The sequence below is a fragment of the Engraulis encrasicolus genome, chromosome 2 (genome assembly GCF_034702125.1).
Source record: "Engraulis encrasicolus isolate BLACKSEA-1 chromosome 2, IST_EnEncr_1.0, whole genome shotgun sequence".
NCBI classification, from domain to species: Eukaryota; Metazoa; Chordata; class Actinopteri; order Clupeiformes; family Engraulidae; genus Engraulis; species Engraulis encrasicolus.
The window spans coordinates 4,939,836-4,947,909 of NC_085858.1; the positions used below are offsets into that span (position 1 = coordinate 4,939,836).

General features: G+C 43.0%; 1 long non-coding RNA gene across 1 annotated transcript; it reads right to left on the reverse strand.

Moving 5' to 3' along the window:
- Positions 1-545: 545 nt before the first annotated feature.
- On the reverse strand, positions 546-7,359 carry LOC134460207 (uncharacterized). Its single transcript, XR_010037018.1, has 3 exons — positions 6,985-7,359; positions 1,086-1,247; positions 546-600 (listed from the first exon to the last, which is right to left on the reverse strand). It is a non-coding gene; the product is annotated as an uncharacterized LOC134460207 (long non-coding RNA).
- Between the last annotated feature and the right edge of the window lie 715 nt (positions 7,360-8,074).

Below are 8,074 nucleotides of genomic sequence, written 5' to 3' on the forward strand. Positions count from 1 at the left end.
AACATTTAAAATCAATCTTCTCAAAAGAAAAGCTATGCAAACTGCAAACCTGCAAACACTTTGTTCCTACTGCATTGCATACCATTCAGTTAAATAACCATTATCAAGTAAACGGGGTGAATACTATGAAATAACAACATAGTGTACTGAAATTGAGGTAACCTTGCAATTATACATGGGCCCGTACAGTGTTCAACACAATGTTATGAGGAGGGGCGAGACACTGGCAGCCAAACATGTGAGATAGCGGTTTCCAACAATCAGAGGTGGAGTTGTGCACAGCTAGGTTCGCGCAGTCAGGTTATAAACAACATTTAGAACCCATGTATAGGCCTAGAGAATTACGCCTTGCACGCAATGGGTGTGTGATCACAGCATGTGAAATACAGTCTGCTTACTCCGAACTCATTTCAACCAGCCAACATCAAACTTAAGTATTAACAAAACAAAATACAAATTGCAGGTTTCACCTGAAGTATTTGGCAGTGATAGACAATATAAGACTAAGGTTACAACAGTATGGGGAAAAATAGACAAGTTGCCTTACCGAGACGATTGAAACAAAAGAAATACTCGATGGAATACTCCATGGAATCCATACTGAAAAAGAAACACAAAGGACAGGAGAGTCATAACATACACAGGGCAGCCGTGGCCTAGTGGTGAGGCAGCCGTGGCCTAGTGATAAGAGAATTGGTCTTTCAATCTGGGGGTTGCAGGTTCGAATCCCTCTGACCGCTCCCTACATCTCCATGGCTGAAGTGCCCTTGAAAAGGCACCTAAACCCACATTACTCCAGGGACTGTAAACAATACCCTGACATATAATAACTAAGTCGCTTTGAATAAAATGAAAGTGTCAGCTAAGTGAAATGTAATGCAATGTAATGACATCACAGTTTGAAATCATTGGCTCATGACTCAGGAGTACATGATCAATGCAAACAAATATATCTCCAGCACATGCATTAAAGTTTTTTGTCTAAAGAAAAATGTATTCCATCGCAAACTATTATCAGTTTTTTTGTTGTTTGTAAAGAGGCTTGGTTAACACATGCCAGTTGAATTATGACTGAACAAACTAACCACGGTATGCGAATGATGATTCTCCTCTTTGGCTTCTCTGAAGTCCAGGCGAACAAAGTTGGCAGGCACAGCATCCTTTATTAGCGTTGTCATACCACGGGTGACCTTAACAAAGCATTGCTTCTCAACGTGCTCAGATCAAACCTCGGTCTCAGCGTTGATCTGTAAACATAAATACCAGCATGTATTTTAGTTCGTTAGCAAAACAACTTCATTTTGGCACAAGTATGCTACTGGTTCTGGTAACACATCTGGTAAGCCATCGGATCGCTTAACACAAAATTGAAAGCACAATTTTGAAATAGCGATCTGGAAATACCATATAATAGTAGGGCTTATTAAGTCAATATTCCATAAGAATCTTTCACTTGGTGATACAAGCACCAAATCAGGTACACGGGTTCTCCAGGGCCTACTCTCCCAGAAAAGGTCGCTATCCAGGTGAAAAAACAAGATGGAGGCCATTTTTCAAGATGGCCGCCTCATTAAAGGTGAAAAAAGCTGTTTTCGTGTTAAAATGCCAAGTAATCAAGACATCTGAGTGATGGAAATATTAAAATGTATGAATTCTGACCAGGACAACTTAATAGTATCAATATTTCATCAGAAAATGGCCACCACGTTTCAAAATGGCAGGCCTTACATGACTGAAAATGCATATTTATGACATACAGCTGTCCGATAGCAGGTATTCATTAATACATACTAACCTTGCCATCAGTGTTGGAATACAATGTCGTAAAAACAATTTTGTTTACATTCTGCATTAGAGTGATGTTATAGCACAACCAGGAAACACTGGTGACATCACTGCTGTGAGACTCAGCATGGGGATCAGTGTCGGCTTGTGGTACAATAGCTGTAGTTGTAGTTTACTAACTCTTTTAGTAGTATACTCACTTTAGTTGTTAGTATTTATAGTCTCCCATATGCTATCTAATAAGACCCTCTATATAGCTTAACTAGAAATGTAGATAGTGTAGTTAGAAATTTAGTTAGAGAGCCGCACCTGAATTGACAGGATGTGCCAGCGCGGGAGACCTGAGCCAAGGGTAACGGGGCTTCAGTTACCCGGATGGTGTACAGATCGCACGGGACTTAAATGACACGGGATGAATGATCGGGCTGGGTGTAGGGCAGAAGTTGCCGGATTTTCATAGACTTCAGATCACATACCGCGATTCTGGTCTGACCAGGACTATAACGATTAGCGTTTCCATACAGGGCGAACTTTGTTTCCATGGCCTGGTTAACCCGCCTCCCTCGGCTTGCTACTGGTTGAGGGCTGTGGCGAAGTTTAAACCAAACATTTCTTAGCCCAATAGAACGTCTCTGCATAAACCATGTCACTGCCTCTACCCAGGACGGTTGAAAATGCTCAGTTGATTGGTTCCAGACAAAGTGGGTGGAGATCCCGCTGTAGCGGGATTGAGCAAGCTCCTGGCCCTACTGTGTGTAGCTGTCACCAGTAGGGCGGAGCCCGGCTGGGCAGAAGATGACTGAACCTTGCCATATCTCAATGTGCTTTGATATTTTGTACGGTTGGGTGGTAAAAGGATAGCCCCTCGGCCTTTAACCGTATTACACAAGATGTCTGCTAAAAATCCATTGAACTGCAGTACATGTCTGGAACAACACCTCAAGCACCCTGACCCTGAGCACGGGGGCCAAGCAAGGTTGTGTGCTTAGCCCCCTGCTGTTCACGCTGCTGACACATGACTGCACAACAACCCATTGCACTAACCATCTGATGAAGTCTGCGTACGATATAACACTGGGGGACCTCATCACTATGGGTGACGAGACTCACTACAGAGAAGGAGTAGACTTGCTGGTCAGATGGTGCAAGGACAACAACCTCCTACTGAATGTCAACAAGACCAAGTAGATTGTTGTCAACTTTCAGAGGGGCCAAAAACAACTGTTACCACAAAATTCCTTGGAGTGCACATCAGTGACGACCTCTCTTGGACCACAAAGACATCATCACTGGCGAAGAAGGCCCAACAGCGCCTCTACTTCTTGCGCAAACTGAAGAAGGCAAGTGCTACACCCTCCATCATGACAGCATTCTACAGAGGAACCATCAAGAGCATCCTGACCAGCTGCATCACAGTGTGGAGAGGAGGTTGCACAGAGCAAAACAGGAAGACACTCCAGCACATTGTGAACACAGCGTAGAAGATCATTGGAGCGCCACTCCCCTCCCTGCAGAACATTTACACCACTCGCCTCACCCGAAAAGCACTGATGATCACCAAGGACATAGGTCGCCCTGCACACAAACTGTTCAGTCTCCTGCCCTCTGGAAAGAGGTACAGGTGCCTCCGCTCCCGTACCACCATGCTGGCAAAGACCTTCATACACCTCTTAACCTGCCCTCCAATCACTGATAGCCCCCCCTCAACACTGAATTGTGATTGCACATTCTACTTGCACTAGCTCAAAACACACACACACACACACACACACACACACACACACACACACTGAACTAACTCAAAAGCACACACAAACATGCACACACATATTGCTGCTGCTTCATGCCTGTTACTTAATGACTGTACTGGATACCAACTAGTTGTAAATATTGCACATTACAATTGCTTACTTTATATTTATTATTATTTCACAATGCTACTATCACCATGTCAGAATCGTCACAATAGGACATAACTGAATATGTACAACAATACCTCTTCTTAATACATGTTCTATGGATGCCTGCTGTTGCCCAGTCTTGCACTTTATATCTCTGTAAGGGTATTGTATAACCCTTGCAAAATGCAAATTGAAAGCCCTGCCAAATGGGGGTGGCAAAAAGATGGTGAGACCTGGAAAGTTCTCTGGTCAAAGCTTCCTGTAATTGCGGAGAGTTGCCAGCAACTGACAAAATGTGGATGCAAGACTGACTGCCGAGGAAGATGCAAATGCTATTGCTTTAGCCTCAACTGTTCCTGCAAATGTGATGACTAAACAGAGCTAATCCAACATGTGCAGAGAGTTTTCCTACCAAAACAACAAACCCAAAACAACAAACATGTAATCATTATAGGCATACTGTTTTTGTAATATTTAGAATCATTCAGTGAGTGTTAGTTTATTTACATGTAATTATGAAAATACTATAATTTCCAATATTTTCGGTTTTTTTGAGTGTGTAATTGAATTTGCCATGCTCAACATAATATATTTCCATACATAAATATTTAAAATATGATCAGTCAATCTAGAGTTCTCAACGGGCCTGAAAATGTCAACCCGACCCTACCCGGCCCATGGCTCTTAAGGGTCGTTTATGCCTCGAGATCAGCGTCACTGCATCATGATGCAGTGAGCCGCGCAGTTAACGTAGTGAAGCCCCCCCCATCACGCAGGTACTCTGGAGCACCTCCCCAAAATTGTGTCTCGACGCAGGGAGCGACGGCGTGAAAGGGCGAAAATAGGTCTCTGATTGGTCCTCTCGACCAGCCTGCTCTGTCCTCGAGTCGAGAACAAGCGCTACTTCCTTGTTCTAACCTTCGTCGGTCTACGGACTGTGAGCTCTTCATTAAATAAGTTGACCGTGCTTTGTTGTTTGATTTATTTACACGAACCAACGACAACACATGCGCTTGCAAGTGACAACGCTGAAGTTATTTGGACAGTTGAACAGTGGTTCCGAGGTCGAGGAAACATTCCGCTTCGTCCTCGACAAATGAGCCACTTCTTTGTTCCAAACTACTACTGTGGCTGCCAGTGCGATCAAACATGCACGTGATATAAAGATTTAATGTTTCATTTTCATTCTCGTCGAGTCTGTGATGCTAAAAAACAACCGACACGTCTAGTTTACTCTTTGTATTGAAGGCAGTTTCAGCGTGGAATGACATCGCGCAGACCGTGCTTCAAAACAGGGCATAAACAAGAATTAACTGCATCATGGCTGCGTCAAGCTCACTCTGTGGCACAAGTAGGAAGCATAACTGAGCCTTTAAAGCCCGAGCCCGATGTTACCCGACACATCACTGGAATTATCTAACCGAACCCGGCCCGAGGCCCGAAGTCGGGGGTCGAGTTTCCCCACGTTATCCTATGGAGAATGACGGGTTGTGGTGGGTCTTTAAGGGCACTTATGTGCAGTAAATTGCATAACCCACTTAAAAACCTAGTGAAAAGATATTTTCCACAATAGAAACATAATATAAAATGGGGAAACTTTTTTGCTATTTAAGCAGAATCATCCACAGCGCGATTTCAATAACCGCCTCATGCTTCACGGCAACAACAATCTATCCACCTTTTGTTTTGACTTCTAAATGTAGGCTTACTACATTTCCATCCCGAGTGTCTGATTAAATGTAGGCTACGTGAAGTTGCCCCTCCCTCCTTGTTTGTTCATATGCACGGATGAGATGGAAAGCCTGGCTGTGCCAAACATTGTTTAAAAGTTTCATCAAATTTTGGTCGGCACACAAGGTTTTGGACATAGCCTACTAATTTCTAGTGGCACCTGGGCTACGGTTGATGCATGGATAAGCCATGTAGCAAAAAAGACAGATAGCCTAGGTGAGAGGATGAGATCTTCCTCGGCTGGCGAGCGCTCCCATGTGTGTGCGCGCCTTTCCTTCCCGACAGTTGCTTACAAGTCGAAAACAGCACGAAAACAGCAAAGACAATGTGATATTTCATTCAAACAGGGCCTACACGCTCCAAATAAAACATTGGCTGGGGGGATTTTCAACCAGACCGTAGCGCGAGCAGACAGTCAGTGTGAAAAGTCAAGTCTACCGGAAAAATCGCCGTCTTCGCTGCCGCTCGCTTACCATCGGTGCACGAGCCATTTAAATAGTGAAGTGGCATATCGCAACAGCACATGCGGATTAGCCAAATTATATGCAACAAAGTCGCCAACAAAGCGTGGATTTAACGTTTAATACGCATATGCCAACGTTGTGTGAATACGGGGAAAGGATAGCCTAATTGGAAAGCCACTGTCCTTTCCATATGTAGTAGAAGACCGCTTCGGCTTCGTTTCACCTCATAAGCATAATTTCCATGCACTGCATTTGCTGAGACTACTAAGCATAAAGTTAGCGATCAAACTAAAAATATTGGTTGTTGTCATTACATTAGGCTATTTAATAGGCTACTATGGCTGTTGTTTAAAATAGCCATTGGATTGCCAACCGTCCCTTGTATTAAGAAACAAAAGTATGGTTCCATGAGCTGACATGGGACTCAATATCGTTAAAATTGCATCTAAGATTTTTTCCCGTTTTTATTCGTTTGCGCAATTGTAATTGCGTAATTGCGCGCAACGTTGCATGCAGCAGCCAGCCAGACCTTCGTTACGCAGGCCTACATATATTTAGATAGATAGGCCTAGCTTTACTGACCCATCAAGGGGAAATTCGCCATGATTCACGGTAAACAGCAGAACTGATTTTTTTTTTTCACTGGGCGGAAAAGATTGAGCCCGCGGACCGAACCGACCCTAGCCATATGCTTATATTTTCGACCCGAACCCGGCCGGAACCCAAGGGGCCCGTCGGGTTTGTCGGGCTGACCCGACCCGTTGAGAACTCTGAGTCAATCAACATATACATAAAAGCCATTTAAAAGCAGTTCAATTGGCGGCCATCTTGGAAAATGGCCGCCATTTTGTTTTTTCACCTGGATAGCGACCTTTTCTGAAAGGGTAGGGTCTGGAGCACCTCTGAACCAAATTTGATGCTTGTATCACCAAGTGAAAGATTATTTGAGGTAATTGCTCCACTTATGTAGCGTTGTGTAATTACACATTCATATTTTTTTTTTAAATTAGGCTTCATTATGCTACATGAGTCATGACAAGTTTGGCGAGCTAGCTTATTTGTGCTAGCTAATGCGTATGATTGGACATAATTATGCATCTTACCTTGAAATATGGACCAGGATCCCTCTTGATGTGATAAATTCATTCACGCCGAAGTGCCTGCTCTTTGGCGAAACGGTGGAAAGTCTGTCCACGGTAGGATTTGTTTCTCTTTGAGGACGTAGGACTACATTTGGGCACACAGCAGTGAGGCGCCAAACAGCTGGTGTGCCGCCGGGTGTATCCCTGAAGTGTACCCCTCAACGTCTTTAGAAAGTTCCGGGTGAATAAGGCGAATTGAAACAAAACAAATACTCGATGAAAGGAAGCCTCTAGTCTTCAAAACTTACATCATTCACAGAGCTGGACGCTCCGTACTCCAAAAGGAAACTTAAACTTCATAAAAAACGAAATATTTTCTTTTGATTGTTTCTAGCTCCAAAGAAAACTCGACTGGCTCGGCAGACGAACGACTGAAGTGAACGGCTCCAAGGGAAGCCACAGCCGGTTTCAAAATAAAAGTCCCAAATCGTAATTGTCACAGTAAAGGTTCTGCTATTTCAAATTCATTTAAGTCATGTTTTTAGCAATAACAACCCATCATTAATTCATTGTTTCACCAGAATTACCTCTATTTATTATCCCATTTTACTGTGTATGCTTTTTATAAACTATTTATTTTACATTTTCAATAGGCATTTGTCGACTGGGTTGCAGATGAAATAGGCTATCAAACAACTAGAACAGCATACAATAAATAGAGGAAAGATATCAACCTAATCAGCTGATTTATTTTATTTATTTCAATGACTTGAAAATAGAAGACAGTTCAGTGCAATAGAAACTTTAACTTAAAGGTGCAATTATATTTACCAATATAAAACGTAAGATTGTTTATGACTGAAAACTCAAAATTGGGAAGGTCCACTTTTTTGTGTATTAATGTAATAAACTGCTAAAACAAAATATTTGGCCACCAGCCTTGAACCACAAGAGTACAACAGTAGGTGCCATCCCATTGCCAACTAGGCCCTCATAGGCCTATTTACACAAGAGGAGAAGAGAAAATAGAGAGGGAAAGAAGAGAATGATAATAGAATGGAGGAAGAAAGGAGAGATGGGTGAGGAGGAGTGAATGGCAGAGAGGAGTTGT